The sequence below is a fragment of the Gossypium hirsutum genome, chromosome D13 (assembly GCF_007990345.1).
Source record: "Gossypium hirsutum isolate 1008001.06 chromosome D13, Gossypium_hirsutum_v2.1, whole genome shotgun sequence".
Classification (NCBI taxonomy): Eukaryota; Viridiplantae; Streptophyta; class Magnoliopsida; order Malvales; family Malvaceae; genus Gossypium; species Gossypium hirsutum.
The window spans coordinates 37,463,422-37,481,891 of NC_053449.1; the positions used below are offsets into that span (position 1 = coordinate 37,463,422).

The 18,470-nt window shown below is 34.6% G+C and overlaps 1 long non-coding RNA gene across 6 annotated transcripts; it reads left to right on the plus strand.

Moving 5' to 3' along the window:
• Nucleotides 1-6,640: 6,640 nt before the first annotated feature.
• LOC107920306 (uncharacterized) lies at nucleotides 6,641-18,123 on the plus strand. 6 transcript variants are annotated; one of them, XR_001690556.2, is made up of 4 exons: nucleotides 7,514-7,881; nucleotides 8,146-8,245; nucleotides 8,504-8,587; nucleotides 14,035-18,123. It is a non-coding gene; the product is annotated as an uncharacterized lncRNA (long non-coding RNA). The 6 variants fall into 6 exon arrangements; XR_005923321.1 differs by having other exon boundaries at nucleotides 7,518-7,881; nucleotides 8,146-8,250; XR_001690557.2 differs by having other exon boundaries at nucleotides 7,520-7,881; nucleotides 8,202-8,250.
• The last annotated feature ends 347 nt before the right edge of the window (nucleotides 18,124-18,470 follow it).

The following is an 18,470-nucleotide window of genomic DNA, read 5'->3' on the forward strand; positions in this document are numbered from 1 at the left end:
AAAGCTATTATATTATGCAATGAATTTGCTAAGTTATGTGGTTATCACTAACTTGAATTGTTTTTGTTACCTAGGCTTGTGCTAAGGATCAAATAGGATCCTTTAAGCTTATATATCTAAATGGTAAGCTTTATTTATGAATTACGAACTTACTAAGCATTAAAAGCTTACCTTGTGTTATTTTATTAATGTTTTGTAGTGAATCGGAGCTCATTCAGTGTGGAAGCTTGTTAGAGTTATATTACACTATCCATCGGCTATATCAGTAGATTTTGATGATTTTGAGTCATGGTTATAATGGCATGTATATGTGTCTTTGTTTGATGAAATAGCATATGGTACTTTAAATGGTTGTTATTTTGGCATTTAGGTACTAAAATGATGGTAGTGAAATGGTAAGTATAATGGTATGCTATGAAATGTTGGTTGACATGGAATGAGATAGTACATAAAGTTGTTAATGAGTAGTTTTGATAACCTTGAATGTGTTTGGCATTTGGTAATTTTAAATAGGGTAGATAGTAGATGTGGAAATTGTCATAATGGTATTTGTTGTGTATGAGAATAGTATGTGAACATTATGGTAAATGTAACATTTAGGTTATTCAAATGGTTGATTGAATTATGGATGAATTTAGTAAGTGTTTAATCAAGTTTGATTGTTGAGATTGAGGTGCCATTTTGGCATATTGGTTGAATGGTTAGTTACTATAATGTTTTAGCTTGTATATGCATATGATAGGTGCCATTTGAATGCATGAAAATAGGTGCATTTGGTTGGTGTAAGTGGCTAGACCTTGGGTAAGAAAAATGGCTTAGAAATGGCCTATTTTTCATCCACACGGCCAAAGACACGAGCGTGTGTCTCAGCCGTGAGCGACACACGGCCATGCAACACAGTCGTGTGCACTCTATAGCTTACATACGGTTGCAAGTTAGGCAGTTACACGGCCTGGCACACAGGCGTGTGAGGCCATTTCGAGGGGTACACGGCCTGGCACATGGGCATGTAGCTTGTCCGTGTGACCCAAGTTAGAGAGTTACACGAGCACGAACACGGGCTGGGACACGGTCGTGTGTCCTTACTTCAAATGTCCACACTGCCTAAGACACGGGCGTGTGTCCCTGCAGTTTAAAATTTTTTATTTTTTTAAAAAATTCCATATGTTTTCGATTTAGTCCTAACTCATTTCTAATGTGTTTTTAGGGCCTCGAGGGCTCGTATAAGGGACTATATGCTGAGTTTGATTAATATTGCTATGTTTTCTGGCTATGATTTGTATATGTTGAATAAATGTACGTTGTATGATGTTAATTTCTGGTAATGCTCCATAGCCCTAATCTGGCGACAGATATGGGCTAAGGGTGTTATAGGTTAGTAGCAAAAGTTTCACAAAAAGCATGTTAGCCAGGGTTTATTAACTCTTGGCTTTCAAGTTTTGGAAATTTAAAATGACAATTTAGTTTTGAAACAAAGCTGAGAATTTTAAACTTTAGATGAAAATACCCTTGTATGGAATTTGCTTGTTTTGGGGGTAGGAATGGGAACACATTGCCTTCTTTAAAAATGTTTTCTTTGCAGGAATTGCCTTGGATCACTTGTCATATCTGACCACCTTCGGAAGTACCAACTTCCAGAGTGTGAATACTACAATAAAATATAGAATGACAATGCGATATCCGCAAGTATACGAATCGAGTTATAATATAGTGTTACTATGAAGTAGGTGAGTACTTCGAGGATCGGACCCAAGGGAGGCAAAAGTTAGATCAATTTTAACCTATACACTAAAAGATCTAATTAATACTTTAATCGAGTTATAGTATGGAAACATAAATAAGATATTTTTGGGATTTTTATAGTACTAATAATAAAAACAAAATATCATAAAAGAAAACTAAATTTCAAGAGACTTAAAAGTAGAAAGAATCAAATCTGTTGATGGGTGATTAGCTTGCTTTGGCAAACCCAATCAATTTTTGTTTTGGGTTCCTTGTCAACCAACTAGTTGCTAACCTACCAGGATCTTTCAATCTTCCGCTAACATAACAAGTCAGCAAGAACTACTTATCTTTCGACTTCACGGTCCAGACTGGCTTGGGGTGAAGGTGTTCACAGATGGGTAATACCAATTTTGGGTTAATTCTCATATTGATGACTCCCCAGGGTTGTCAGGCCTAGGGTTTATTTCACGTTCTTCCTTTCCCAAATAGCTAATCTGTTGAGTAACCTTACAAAATAGTTAATAGATCATGTCTCCACCCGTTAATCCCCCTTAGAAGGATTAGTTTCTCATGGCTTTCATAAACAACATAGAGTTGATGGAAGAATAAAACATGGTGAATGAATTGAAGTGTAGACTTTAAGAAAATCCTAATTTATATAAATAATAACATGAATCCCTGATAGTTGACCATATTTACAAATTAGGTCTCTTGAAGGAAAACAACAAACAAATAAACTAAACTCTAAAAAACCTAAGAAAAAAAAGCGAAACTAAATATAAAGAAAGAACCTAAGCTAATGGAATGGTGTCTATAACATGTGCCAAAGGAGCCTATTTATAGCCTTCAGGTGGCCGTCGTCCATAACCCCAGGTTAGCTGACGTTCCCGTGCTTTAAGTTTGATTGTGTAGACCAAAAAACCCTTGTTTCGTGTTTATTTTCCTTCCTAGAGTCGATGTCGTGACACACAGACTTCTTAACATAGAAGTTAGTATGCTCTTCCTTGGGATGTTTTTAGGGGCATGTAGCAACACCCTTAGTCAGTGTCACGACATCGGAGGTAGTTTCATACTTTCTCTATTATGCTCTCTATGTTGCAACATCGGACCTCCTGTGTTGCAACATAGTGTCTAGTATCAGCCTAAAATGCCTTCTAATGGTCTCCTGCACATTCACAAAGTACGTTAGCTCTCCCTTAGGCCTCATTCGGCCCTTAAGGTCAATAAAAGACTCAATTTGCACATTTTATTAGATATAAGTAAAACTAAAGAAACTTAACTTAAATATAACAAAAATGTTTGTATTCAAGCTCTCTAAGTGTGAAAACTAATTTAATCTGCTACATCAAATTATGGCAGATCAAACTCCCCCACACTTAAGCCATTGCTTGTCCTCAAGCAACATAAACAAAAATAATAAAATAACAACCCTTGAGCAAATCTGATACAAGTATTGACTTTGGAGCATATGAAATGGGGCTAAGGCTTTCGATGAAATGGTCGAGAAGGCTAAAATTGTTGAGGAAGCTCTGATCGAGCCATTGAAACCGGTGCTAATTGAGTTGGGAAAGAAGGGCTCTAACTGATCAAGTGATTCGGAGTGTGCAAATAAGAGGAGATGAGAATCGTAGAGGTTTGATAGAAGTGTTCAACGTGAGTTTTGAGCGACCAGTCCCGTCCTAGAGCACAACTATGGTTGCATTGGGAGGTTTATTTGAATGCCCAACATGTGAGCATTACAGGTGTAGGCATTTGGACAAGTGTTGAAGATTTATCGGAGTATGTCTCCGATGTGGATCGAAGGAGCATTGATTCAAAGATTGTTCAAAGAAGGTTGAGATCGCTCAGACACGAAGTCCTACACTTGCTAGAGACCGAGGCAAAAGTGGTAACAATAGAAGGGTTAGGCAGAGGACATTTGCAGAAACCGTAGCTATTCCGATCGAATCTGGAGGACCAGCTTAGGTCTACGCAATTAGAGAAACACAAGACTGAGACAAAACCGATGTGGGCACAAGTAATGTCAAGGATGAAATTCTTTTTAAAGGGGGAGAGTTGTCACATCCGAAAAATGGGTTAGTAGAATTAGGTTAGTTAGTCAGGGTTAATGAATCAAAAATCGTAATTAGTTTATATAATTAAATTAAATAGGAATAATTAACTAAAATATTAAAATAATTAGAATTAAAAATTTTATGTTAAGTAATTAAAATTTAGTGTTCGGGAATTTATTTGGTTAAACGGAATTTAAAAACAAGATCGAATATGAAAATAATTTTGAAATTGGCTTTAATTAAAAAAAAGAACTAATTTGGAAAAAAAAGGGGAAACTCTAGGTGGTCACAGGGACAAATGCCCAATTTTTAAAATTTGGTCAGTTATTTAAATCACCCACCATCTCCTTCCCCCAATTCATCATCCTTTTCAAAAAAAATTGCGAAAAACCAAATTAATGCTTTTCTCCCGAAATTAGTTCGTCCTTTTTTTTAAAGAATGCTTAGGTTTTCATCCTCAATTTCACTAAATTTCTTCAGATGTTCAAACTCAAATTAGCTTCGTAGCTCATCGATTTTGCAAAATTAAGGTAACATTTTGACTTTTCATGATTAAACAAAATGTGTTAGCTGTTTAAACTAAGTTTTAATCAATTAGATCAAGATTTCAATAAATCCTTTGATTTTAAGTTGATTTCAAGCTTGAAAATGGTGGATTCCGTTTTATTGAGTTAAAGTACCATTTCAAAGCTATATTCAACTTATGTTGATCTTATTAGAAGGTTTTTAATCCTGATTTAACAAGTTTTTAAGTAATTTTGAAGCATTTGAATGTTTTCCTATCTTTAAAGTTTATTTGGCTTGATTGTTCCAAAAAATTGAGATCCACGTAATTGGACAATTTTGAAGGTTGAAATGTGTAATTAAATGATATTTAGGAAGAGTATGATCGAAATTAAGGTTTAGAAATAAGATTTGAGTGGTGAAATCGTATTTTCAGCAAAACTACCTAAGTTTTCGATATAATGATCTAGAGGCTTTGATATGTTATTTTAGAATGAATTAATCTCTTTTGCTATTATTTTTAATGCCTTTGTATTTTGTTTGATGTGTATGTAAAGTGTTCATTTGGGAGCCTCTGCAAGCAAGGATTTAAATGTGATTTAAATGATGAACCAAGTATGAAAATTAAATATTAATGAATCTATTTTTTATGGAAGAAACGATTTAAGCAATGGAATTGAAAATTATGAGATACGTAAATTTAAGTGAGACAAGGTCAGATTAATTTCAGGTTCCCCAATTCTGACTTTGAAAAATCATTAAAAATTGTACACAAATATTTAGGAGATGAAATTTATATGTATAAAATCCTAATGAGTCTATTTTCAAAAGAAACAAACAACAACATTATATGAATTTTGTATTGAAAGATAAATAATTGTTAGGAGAAAAAGGTCAGAGCTGCCTAGCAAAAGAATAAGGGAAGATTTAAAGAAAATATTGTATTATATAAAAGTTTCAATAAGTCAAGTTTCAAAAAAAAAAGGCAGATCTTAATTTTGAATTTTGTAGTCCAAGATATAAATAATTTAGCGATTGCTACTCAAGTAGACAGTCATGTTAAGAGTGTATGTGTAATTAGTGAAAGACTAATTAATGTTACATACAGGTTTGCTATACTATAAGCCAAAGATTATTATATACATATACATGTATATATAGAATGTGGAATGGAGAGGAGGAGGAGGAAAGTAATAGAAAAATTGTAACACTAAGAAGTTGATATAAGAGATGGAATTACTAATATGTAAGAGAAGTTTAAATGAAATTGATGAGACATTAAGTGAGTAATTGTTATATGATAAATTAATAAAGTATTAATTGATAAGTTGAAGTATTACATGGATTTAAATTGAAAAGTTCGAAATTTTTTATATGACACCAATTTAAAAAGATTGTAAAGTTTAATGAAATTAAAGTGACATTATAATGAATAGTAATTTTCATGAGCTTTTTTGCAATTGAATGCCAAATTATTTTATATAATGGATTGAATAGTCTGAGTTGCTCTGATGATGTAATTTGATGTCACACATCTGGTTTTGACAATTAGGTTGAGTGTAAGGTGTCACACATTACATAAGAATATCTAATATGATTTTGGTTTAAAGAAAATTAGGAATTTCCTTTCGACTAGTGCCCTTGCAATAGGAAAAAATGACAAAAAAAAAGATGGAAATTTCTTTGAACTCTGGTTATAACATTTCTCATCTGGAAATCGGGGATGGTGATGGTTCTCGGACAGATGTAGATCGTAATACAAAGAAAGTCCATTTCAAAGAGAGGAATGGCGAGGGAATCACTGACATGTTGGTTGAATCTGGTCCGAGTCCAATTTTATCTTGGAAGCAGGGATTTAAATAGCGGTCCGTTACCGAAATAGCGGCCGTTATATAGCGGTAGCGGCACCGTCCGAAACCGCTACTGCCGAAACCCGCTATACCCGCAATACACAATAAGTAATGTAAAATTCACGACCGCGATACCTGCAATGACCGCAATAGCATCCGTTATGTCCGCAACCGCGATAAACGCAATGCGACCGAAAACGCGACCGCAACCGCAATTTAAATCCCTGCTTGGAAGGATAAACTTCTGGGGAATAAATCTGGAGCATCTAATAAGTTGGGGTTGGATAATTCTGGTGCTGGTGCTGATGAAGATCTGGAATTTTTGGAAGGAGATATTCACAGATCCATTGTTAATGGAATACCTGCTATTGATTTCTCAGAGAGGATTCGACAAATCTTATTCAAAGAAATGGAACACACGGTTGTTTTGAAATTACTTGGTAGGAATATTGGGTATGGGGCTTTAAATAATCGAATCAGTAGATTATGGAATCCCTCCAAGCCTTTCCTTCTTATGGACATAGAGAATGGATACTTTCTGGCTAAATTTTAGTCCATCGATGACCATGCAAAAGTTCCGTCGTAGAGTCCTTGGCTGATTTATGGTCAGTATCTGACTGTTCAACCTTGGACCAAAGAATTAAACCCCTTACAACCATACCCAAGCATGATGATGGCTTGGATACGGTTACTAGGCCTCTTAGGGTCTCTATACAAAATGAAAATTCTTGAAGAAATAGGAGAGACCATTGGAAAGGTTGTTTGGTTAGATTTCAATATCGACAGTAGAATTAGAGGCCGCTTCGCCAGGATGGCTGTTTATGTCAACCTGGACAAGCCTATGATCGCTTAAGTTCTTGTGAATGGTATACATAAGAAACTTGAGTATGAAGCACTGCCTACGATTTGCTTTACCTGCAGGAAGTACAGACATACCAAAGAGCTGTGTGCTTCGCCGCAATCGGATTCGGCAGTGAGGAAGGATCAGAAGGGTACTACTCTGACAAAGGCTGTAAGTGGAAGGGAAGGCACTATTTACGAGCAATGGATGGTGGTCAAAAGGAAAGTAAGGCATAATTCTAGGAATAATAATGTTAAAAAAATGGATTTTATGGAGAAAGGAAAATCGGGTTCCTGATTTGATTCTCTAGTTAATATGGAAGTTTTGGTTGATCTAGAAGATAAGTTAAATAAGGAAGATACTCGAAAGTTGGCTGGTTTTAAGAATAAATTGAAGGCTGGAGAGAATGTTGGGCAACAGGGGTTTAAGACACGGGGTAACCCTGAGTCAATGAGGATTGAGCAATCGGTGGGAGATAGAATAAGTGATTAAGGGGATGGGCTTTTAAACCCACAAAGGAGAAATCCAGAAGTAAAAGCCTTAGCGGGCTGAACACCTGTTGAACCTGCTTTTGATATTGGAATAGTCGGATCCACAGCTCTCAAGGTTGTTATGGACCCATCGATTAGCTCAATGAATCAGCCCAACGGCGTGTTAGACCTTTATTACACACAGTCTGCTCTTCAAAATAACGAATCAGGGAGTTCTTTCCCTTTTTCAATGATTCTGCTTTTAAAGTTTCGACTGGTGCTGAGATTTTTAAAGCTTCCACTAACCATTCCAATTGAACACCAATGACTATTTCTTGCTTTAATCTAATTTTGTAGGTCAGGAGGTGAGTGAAGATGGTGGCCCAGCTCTGTCAACCAAGCCAACTTCTTCGTTGTCAGAGTCGGTCGAAGTTCAGGTAGTTGATTCCCTTGGTGGTTTAAACCCCAATAGGCATACTGCTATTTTGTTTAAAGAGAAAGATTCAACTGATGGTGCTCAATTGAGGGGTCACTATTTCAGCTTCGGGTGTTAATAAAATTCAGAGTTCGGGGAAAATATTAGGGAGTAAAGATGGGGGCTTTCGGGCTACAAGGAAAATAAAAAAAATTACACATGGGAAAGGGAATAATTTTAAAATTGGAAATTCTTCTAAAATTTCTTTGAGTGATTCTATGTCTAGGTTGGCTCAGTCTGTTTCCGCATTACGAAGTGCTGATTCGAGTTCAATTGACCCAGGTGCTGGTAAAAGAATTCAGGAATGATTATTAAAGCTATGGACAGTAAGGTTTCTTGGGTTTTTTTTTTAATTCTTTTCTTGTTTATTTTTTATCATGGATTTAAATTTATCAATTTTTTTTTGAAATTGTCAAGGCTGTGCAAGTAGTAAATTTCTCTGCATTTTTCGTGAGTATAATTTTAAGCATAAACCGAATATAGCGTGTCTGCTGAAACCAAGAGTTAGTGGTAAAAAAGCTAATTCTATTATTGATAAATTGGGTTTGACTTTTCTCACCGCATTGAGTCTATTGGTTTTACAGGTGGCATCTGGATTGGTTAGAAGGATAATATTTGCATTAGCATTACTCATAATCATCCCCAGTTCATGGTTCTTCGTGTTCATGGTAGTACTCACACTAATTCCTTTTTTTTATCTTTTTTGTGTATGGTAGTCTTGAGAGAATTAAGCTGAAGTCTCTTTGGACTGATTTAATGGAGGTTTTACCTCACGATCCTTTACTTTGGCTGATTATGGGTGACTTTAATGCTATCCTCTCACCTAAGGATAAAAAAAAGTGATCACTCTACTAGTAATAGATATAATTTGCAGGACTTTGGATTCATAGGACCCTCCTTTACCTGGCAAAGAGGTAATACGCACGAGTGGATAGATCGAGCATTAACTAATGATACTTGGATTTCATCCTTTCCGCATAGTCTCATTTATCATCTTCTGTGCATTAAATCAGATCATAGGCCCATCCTTCTAAAACCTAATCCTGAATTCAGTATTCCCAAAGGGAGACCTTTTCGGTTTCTTGTAGGATGGACAAAGCATACAAATTTTAAAGATTTGGTCTCTAGTAAGTGGAGGTTTTCAGGTAACATGGCAGATTCTTTATACAATTTTACCTCACATGTCAAAGAATGGAGCAGGTCCGTATATGGCTTATAGGCACGCACAAAAGACACCTTATGAGATCGCTTGCAAGCATTCAAAAGGCCATGGATCAGTCGACCTCCAATAGGTTAGTTAACTTGGAGATAGAGGTTCGAGATGAATTGGAAAGTGTGCTTAACCATGAGGAACTTTTTGGAGGGAAAAAGCTAGGTGTGAGTGGCTCTAGTTTGGGGATCGCAATACCAATTTCTTTCATAGTTGTACAGTGCAAAGGAGGAAATTTAATCGTAGTATGGCCTTACACACATTAGTAGCAGGGACTGGGGTTCTGATCAGAATATTCTTAGTAATGAGGCCATCAGGTTCTTTGAGAGATTGTATGGTGAAATCCCAACCCCCATGAGTGAACTTCCCTTTAATATCTTTCCCCACCTTAAGGAGCATGATATCAATTTCTTTAAAAAGTTAGTTTCAAATGAAGAGATAAATAAGGCCCTTTTTGACATGGCTTCGTTGAAAGCTTTGGGAAGTGGTGGGTTCCATGCGTATTTTTTCCAAAGTCAGTGGGACTTAGTTGGAGGGGCAGTTTGTGAATGGGTTCAGGGAATCTTTGCTGGTAATAGAATTGAGGAAGCTCTTACCAACATTCTAATTGTGCTTATTCTGAAGAAAGATCGATCGGAGGATTTCAGTCAATTTTGGCCAATTAGTCTTTGTTCGTTGTTGTATAAGTTGGTGATAAAGGTGATCGCTAATAGACTTAAAGTGGTGTTTTCGAATTATATATCACCTGAGCAAGTGGGGTTTATTTCTGGTCGTAACATTTCTGATAATGTCATTATTGCACAAGAATTCATTCATCCAAAGCGTAGTAGGAGAGTTGGTAGAAATTGGATGGCCATCAAGTTGGATCTAGAGAAAGCCTATGATAGGATTAGTTGGGATTTTATTGATGCGTCTCTTGTAGCAGCTGGGATTCTCGAGTTCCTCAGAAAGGTGCTTATGGTTGTAATTTCTTCTTCTTCTATGCAGATCTTATGGAATGGAGTTCTGTCTTAGTCCTTTAAGCCTGTGAGAGGGATTAGACAGAGGTGTCCTTTATCGCCTTATCTTTTCATTCTTTGCATGGAATGGTTGGGTCATATTATTTGCTTAAAAATCACAGCTGGTAGGTGGCATCCGATTCGGTTATCTAGGTTGGGGCCAGCCTTATCTCATTTTTTTTTGCTGATGACCTTGTCATTTTCGGCAAAGCGAAGCAGGAACAAGTTTTTTTGTTAAAGCAAATCCTTAAGCACTTCTGTGACTTTTCTGGGCATAAAATCAGCGCGAGAAAGAGTAACATGTATTTCTCCAAAGGTGTTGATAATAGTTTGTGTGACCAGCTTAGCCAGTTTTTTGGGTTCCTGAAAGTTCTTAATCTAGGAAGTTATTTGGGGTGCCTTTCTTTCATGAATGTGTTACTAAAAGTACTTTGAATTTTGTGGTTGATAAAGTGAGGCATAAACTTCAAAATTGGGAAGCTAGAAAACTCTCATTTACGGGACGTGTCACTCTCACCCAATCAGTTCTCTTAGCTATTCCAAACTATTTCATGTAGTCTTTGTTAATCCCAAAAGTTGTGTGTGATGAGATAGAGAGGATTGCAAGGCAGTTCATTTGGGGTAGTTCTGTTGGATATCCAAAAATAGCCCTGGTAGAATGGGAGTCCATTTGTCAGCCTAGGTCTCGTGGGGGCCTTGGGTTTCGGCACCTTCAAGACCAAAATAATTCATTCCTTATGAAAATTGGGTTCAACCTAGTCTCTAGAAAGGACGCTTTATGGGTTCATGTCCTTCGCTTGAAATATGGTTGGAAGAATTAGCTTCTAGATTCTATTCACAAAAATCAATGCTCTCATCTTTGGCGTTCCCTCTAAAGGTGTGGCCCCCTTTTTTGTGGGAATCACATGTAGTCTGTAGGTGATGGCTATACAATTCGTGGTTAGAAATATTCTTGGGTACCACATGTTGGCCTTCTTTTTTCTTATGTTTCAGCTCATGCAAGCCTTGATTTGGAGAGTACTTTGAGGGATTAGGTTCTTCTTGATGGTTCTTGGAATGTTGATTTGCTTCGTATTTGGCTATCTGATGACATGATAAAGCGTATAGTAAGTATTTCCCGTCCTCATTCTACTAGTGGTGAGGATAGGATCATTAGAGCTCAATCTAGTTCAAGGTCTTTTTCTATTCGTAGTGCTTACTGGGCTTTAAAAAAAGATTCTTGGGGTCTTAAAGATGATATTTGGAAGCCTATTTGGAAATATCAAGGCCCACAGAGATTTCATCTTTTTCTTTGGCTTGTGGCCAAGCAGTAGAGGCTTCTTACTAATTCAGAACGCGCTAGGAGAGGAATTGGGCAAAATAGTGTGCCCCTTCTATGTGGTCAGGATACTGAGGACATTATGCATGTTCTCTGAGATTGTTCAACAGTTAAAGAAGCTTGGATGCTTGTAGTCCCTCCGAGAAGCAACCTAGGTTTTTTTCTCATTCCTTTCAAATTTGGTTTTCCACTAATCTTTGTTGTCATTTTAAGATAGAGGATAAGGGAATTACTTGGTCATGCTTATTTGGGTTAATTGCTTGGAGAATTTGGAAGAACATGAATATTTTCATCTTCTAAAACATCAATTGGATAGCTTATGATGTTATGAAAAACTTTCTGTGTTGGGTTAACAATTTGAAATTTTGGATCAAGCCTAATTCACCCAATTTGGAAATTCACTATCATTGTGAAGATAATTGGGTCTATTTATTTTCTAATGGAGTAGTGGCTAGAGCTTCTTGAAATACTTCTGCGGGTGGCGTGGTTCGTGATCTGGTTGGCAATTAGATTTTGCGTTTGAATCATTATTTGGGCAGATTTTCGCTTTTGGATGTAGAACTTTGGGGTATTCTTGATAGAATTCTCATTTTATTATGTAATAGCTACAAGAAAGTCAGGATTCTTAAGGAATCAGTGGACTCCAATATTACCTTGCTCAGAAGAGTTAAACGGTTTTTGCGCTCTGAAGGTTAGTGGGAAATTAAGTATGTTCCTAAGGAGTGTAACTTAATTGTAGATCAATTGGCAAAGATTAGTCTCTCTTGGCAGACTTCCCTTCAGATCTTTTAAGTACCTCATAATTTGGTGATTATGGCTATCCAACAACACAAAGCTTTTAGAGTCTCCTAGTAGTTTTTAAGTTGTAATTTTGTTTATCATTTTTCACCAAAAAAATAAAACTAGGGAATATGAGATGGATTTTAAGCCATTGGATTACCATTAATTTAGTAGGACTTGAGTCTAACCATTTATCAAAATAAGTTGGAACTTATGAGACTTGACAATGGAAAAGTGGAGAAGGTTTCTAAATTTTTTCTTCTTCACATAATTAGCTAAGTGTAGAGAAATGGAGAACCCTTGCAAATCGTAAGCTATTCTGCCCAAAATTCATGAGTTTTTATTAAACATCATGGTCAAATCTTGTCACCAAACTCTCTTAGAATCTAATACCTATAAGTTAGATGTTTGAATTGAAGCAATTTGTAAATTAGAAGTTAAGTTCTTCAGGTGGAAGTGTTAAGAGAGTGAAGTAAGAAAGTTGTCACACCCCAAAATTGGGCCTAGAAGTTTCGAGGGTAAAATGGGGATTTTAACTCTAGTGTGCTTGGAAATTTCATAGCATAAGGAACCATAAATGTTTTCATCTATAGCTTTTAGAAGATTAAATCAATTTTTGAAAATATTATTGAAACGAATTTCAATTTTAAAATAAGGACTGATTTGTAAAATGATCTAAATTTTGAGTATTTATAAGGCAATTAAACCAAATTTTAAAAATCAACCTAATATTTCCCCCACCTACATGTTTACGTTAGTTTCTTCAGGCTTTGTTTTTGTGGTCATCCCTTGTTTTTCAAAAGCTCTTCCTACACAATTTTGATTCTTAAACTTTAATATATTAATTTCTATCATCACTCAAGCCATAAATCTCCATAGAACTTCAAGAAAAACACCCAAAACACCATTAATTTGCCATCTCTCAAGCTTGTGGGTTTTTGGGGTTTTTAACCAAAAGCTTGTTTTTCTTCCATCGAAGGTAACGATTCAATTCCTTACTAGTTTTTAATGTTATCTAGTCTTTTAAATAGATTTTTTAGCCATTCAATCGCATGTTTCAAATAAAAGCGAAAATTTGGGTTATTAATGGTGGATTTCGAGATTTTGAATAAAGACGTGGTTTCAAAGTGCTTTTCAATTATTTTTGATGTGATTAGAAGGTTTCAAAAATTACTTTGAAGTTTCGTTAAGGATTTCTAAGGATTTAATGAATTTTCGTGAAAATTGCCATAACATGTCAAAAAATTTTGATACCATGGATTGGGTAGTTTTGCATAGTTTAAAGGTTGAGAATCTGTTATAGGTGAATAATTATATGAATGGAATTCATTTTAGGCAAAAAAAAGAGTATAAACTGAGATATTTGAATTTCAAGTTTGCTATGTCGAAGGTTTCGATTACAAGAGAATTTAGCTTAAGTTTGTGTTTTGATTGTTTCAAGTGAGTCTTTGTTTGATTGTTGATTGTGTTGTTGTGTGATTTACCTTTTTGAAGCTTCAGAATTGTTAGAACCTTCAACGAGTAAAGATAAAGGTAAGGAAAAACTAGTTTAAACTTTCGGTGATTAGGCAAAAACACGAACGGTGAGTGTTTGGAATCGTTACTTATAGACATTATTCATAGTGTTAATTGGGAGCTTAGGAATAACCTAAACCCCTATCCTAAGTTCCGAGTGTAAGCTTTATATTTACCTTGCTTTATTTTGGCAAATTATATTATTATGTGAATAATTATGGATTAATTATTATTGATGCGATATTGTGATATGAGACATGTGTGATGACTATTGTGAATTGTGTTGTGTTGTAGGCGTGATATACATGTCAAATGACAATGATAATGATATGATAATAATGCAAATATATAGCGAAAGCGAGCGAAATTTCGGTAAGTATTTATGTGCTGAATTGTGGAATGTGATATTATTATGACAGGTAATATGTGAGAATAGTTGTATGTGATATATGTGATGGCTCAATGACCATTATTGTGGCACTTAAAGTGCAATTAAATGTGAATTCGATAAGCATGCATTGTGTACAAGTTTTTTTTATGTAAATTGATGAATATGAACAGAGATGATGTGCATTAAATCGATAATTAAAAATGTATAATTGTGGATATTTTGGCCTTGTGATCTTTTGAAATCGTTGGATATATTTGGCATACCATAGGATTATGAGTACTCACCCTTGTGTTTTGTGATTTAGACATTGAGGCCCCGAGATAGTTTGGAGAGATAAAGGAATGTTAGTTAAGCTCCATTCACCGGGATATATTGGTGTATTGGAGAGTGTTAGCTATGTGCTACACTTTTGGGATATGTTTGACTCAATGAGTCATTTGGTGTGTTGGAGATCCGTGTATTCAATGTGTGGTGATAGAGCCCACTTTTATGTTTCATAGCCTGAAGTGCTAAATTATTGTTTAAATGTGATCTTATTTATTATGATAATACGATGTGAGATGGATGCATAAACAAGTAAATAATATGCTAAATGAGTCTATTTAAGTTTCATGAAAATGTTAGTATGTTCTCATAATAAATTGTATATGTAATTGTGGTTTGGGTCATTTTCATTTAACTTTTGAATACATGTGCATATATAAGCTAGACTTGTGAGTTACTAAAGCACGTATATGATTTTTAGTCTTGATGAATTATTGTAAAATGAAATATTTGTATATAAGTTTAGTGTAGTTGCACGTGAGAGTATATGCTAGTTTTATGATTTAATGAAGCGTAAATATGTTATTGTGACTTGGTTAGAATATAGTTGTGAACGTGTTGTAGTATGCTCTTGTTTAACCTTTGATCTTGTGTATACTTTGTGGTTACTCTGACATTCACTAAGCTTGTTTAAGCCCATTCTCTCTAACCATTGTGATATTTCGTGTTTGCGGTGTGAGCAGTGCGGGGATACCAAGGAAGTGATCCAAATTAGGCTTTAGTATATGCATAGGTGGTATTAATACTATTTTTTGAACTGTAGGGATAAGGCAATGTGGTTAGACTTTGATCGATTATTACTGTGGTCCTCATGAAATTTTATGGGTTTAGTTTTCTAGCACTTTTGATAGATGTTATAATTATAGACTTTGATCGATTATTACTGTGGTCCTCATGAAATTTTATGGGTTTAGTTTTCTAGCACTTTTGATAGATGTTACAATTATTTCATTGGTATTGTTTTGGTTTGAATATTTGTTATGTTGAAGTGCCATGAATTGTATGTATAGTTAGTGGATGTGGAATAATGTGGTAAAACTGTTGCATGAACTTTGTCATAATGTTTTGATATATAACTTTCATAGCTTATTTGTTCTTAGGATTTATGGATATTGTTATTGTTATATCATTTGCTTACTCAGACATGTTTTCGATGATTGAACTGTTATTGTGGTCATTTTGGTAATTACTTGATAAGGTAAAAGTTGCATGTTGAGTAGTTATTATCTTGAATGGATTATATGCCTTAAATTGTTGAATTTTTGTGGTCTAAAGCAGAGGTATTGATATTCGTGTTTTAAAAATGATACATTCATGATTTTTTAAAGTGCGTAAAGTCAGTAACGTAATTTGGTATCGATACCATATCACGAGTATCGATACTCGAGGTAAAATAATCAATACTTTATAAAATGTACCAATAATTTCTAATATTTTGATTTTAAATGAGAAACAGAATGCTATTTTGGTATCGATTTTCAAAACAATATCGATAGCTTTTGAGAGAAATATTGATACATTTTATTCAGTATCGATACCTATGTGAATAATTTAGAATTTCTATTTAGTGGTCTATAATCATGTTTAACTTTCATTTTAAGTTCGCTTAAAAAATGTTTAGCATGTTTTAATGACAATTGGAATACGTATGACTTATAATTATTACGAAAGCTAAAATGGAAGATGTTTGCTTAATAATGGGACCATGCTAATGTATGTGATGTGTGACAGTGGTGTGACATCATAATATTCAGGCTCAGTGACCGAGCTGGGTATAGGGTGTTACAAAAGTTATTTGGTTAAGTTACATTCATGCATAACTTATATAGTTGTTGTTATAATTCAAGTTATCTACTCTGGTATGATTGTTGATTATTTTTGTACATGTGTTTTGTGAAGAGAAAATTGTAGAGAAAAGTGAAAAAAGCAAGGGAAATGATAAAGTCCGTAAGTGAATGGGTGATTGAAGGTTTACCCTCTATTGCAAAGCTTGGAGATTTGGAAAGTGCTCCATAAATTCCCCTTTACCTTTTACTTGATTAAACGACCAAGTCATATGGTTAACAAGCACGATAAATGGCATGAAAACTAAAAAATTGAATAGACACTTAGTTAAGGTGAGTTAATTAAAATTGGCTAGCTTAACAAGTTTATAATGTGATATGTGATGAGTATTATGACATTATATTATGTATGGAGATATAATAGATATCATTGGTTCAATCGTAAAATGCCTAAGTGGTTAAGGATTTAAAAGAGGCAAGTTATTGGAAAGTGAAGCTATGAAAGAACATGACTTGTAATGAAAATATGAAAATTCTGCGAGGTTAATAGGAAGAATGAACAAATGAGCCATTAACAAAATATGTGTTAAACATGATGCCTTCAAGTGTTTGATTGTATATGAAGAATATGAGCTTAATTAAGTGAATTAATGTGTGATCAATGGATTAAAACACTTGAATATTGCGACCCCCTTATGCATTTAATGCATTATAAGTGAGCATTCTATGCAAAAATAAAAATAATGTGATTATGTTCTTAACATGAGAAACCTTGAGATATTGTAAAATGACCTAATAAAATTGGTAGGAATTAGTTTTATATATAGTTACCATGCCAATAAGGTTAGTAGTACTGCATATGATCATTGATTGTTAAAAACTCCTTATCTTTGTACTAGATGGGTGTGTTTAGAAATCTCACCACCAAATGATTGTGATTGGCAATTCCCAAGATATCTTTGTATTGGATGGTTGTGAGTGAAATTCCCAGCAACCTCAGTATTGGATAGGTATGTATTCCCATATATTCGACTCCAAAATTCTTTTGTATTTTACTAATGCTACGATTTGAATTGTAAAAATGATTGATTTTGATACTGAAATATGTTATTACCATTAGAATGATATGTATAGATAAAGGATTTGGATAATAAGCTAAGGAATAAACACTTGTATAAGTTGTAAAAAATTGGTATGTGAGTAAATAGTGATAAATGAGATTGTTAATGGATAACAAGAGTATAAGTGAATTGATTAGTGACTATGCTAAGTATGGTAAAAAAACATGAAATTGGTATGGCTTAAGTAAGTGCTAGATAAACTTGGAACTCATAATATAAAAGGTATAACTAAGGCAAGATCTAATGATATAATTGAGTATAGGAACAAGATCAAATACTCCTAGGAAGTTGAGTAATAACAATTTCAATAAGATAAGAATTGGTGATGGTTTTAAATAGGTATACAAAGTTGGCTAATTCACTAATTGTATTTTATAACCCCAATATTTGATAATAAAGAAAAAAAAAGGCTAAAATGGATTTTATTTGGTACACCACTAAGCATGTTATAACACTTAACGTGTGAATTTTTTTTTCCTTTTGTAAGTTGTGGATCGACTCATGAAGATTGTTGTTGAACCTGGCATCATCGAAGTCATACTAAAGCTAATATATATGCTACACTTCGAACCATTTTGGTTATGTACACACACTAGCTTATTTAGCATGTACTATGTATATTATCTTTTGGACATCATACAAGTAGTATAAGTTGGTATGTATATGTTATATCATAGTTAAGTGACTTGGTATGTGATCTGTCATCATTTGATAAATCAAATCAGGCTCTCCATTACATTTAAAGAGCTTATTCTCAAGTAAATTATGTGTCTTTTCTTTTCTTTTTTTTGATTTTTACTTTTGTTGTTAATAAATTGCTTTTGTTAGATTTATACCATTTTTTAGACCCAGATTGGCTAATCGTACCATAGGGGACCTAAGAGTGAGATTAAGTGGTGTAGGGAGCTGATAATAGCCCAAACATGAAAAAAATATCACTTAAAAGGGGGTATCGCTATATCAAAGCATGAAAGTCTTGATACCCCTAATAGTGCTAAAGTGAAGGAAATTGAGGCCAACTATAGAGATATCACGATACCGAGTAGTGGGTATCACGATACCGAGATCCGCAAGACTCTCAATCTTAAGACTATTATGGGTATCTTGATA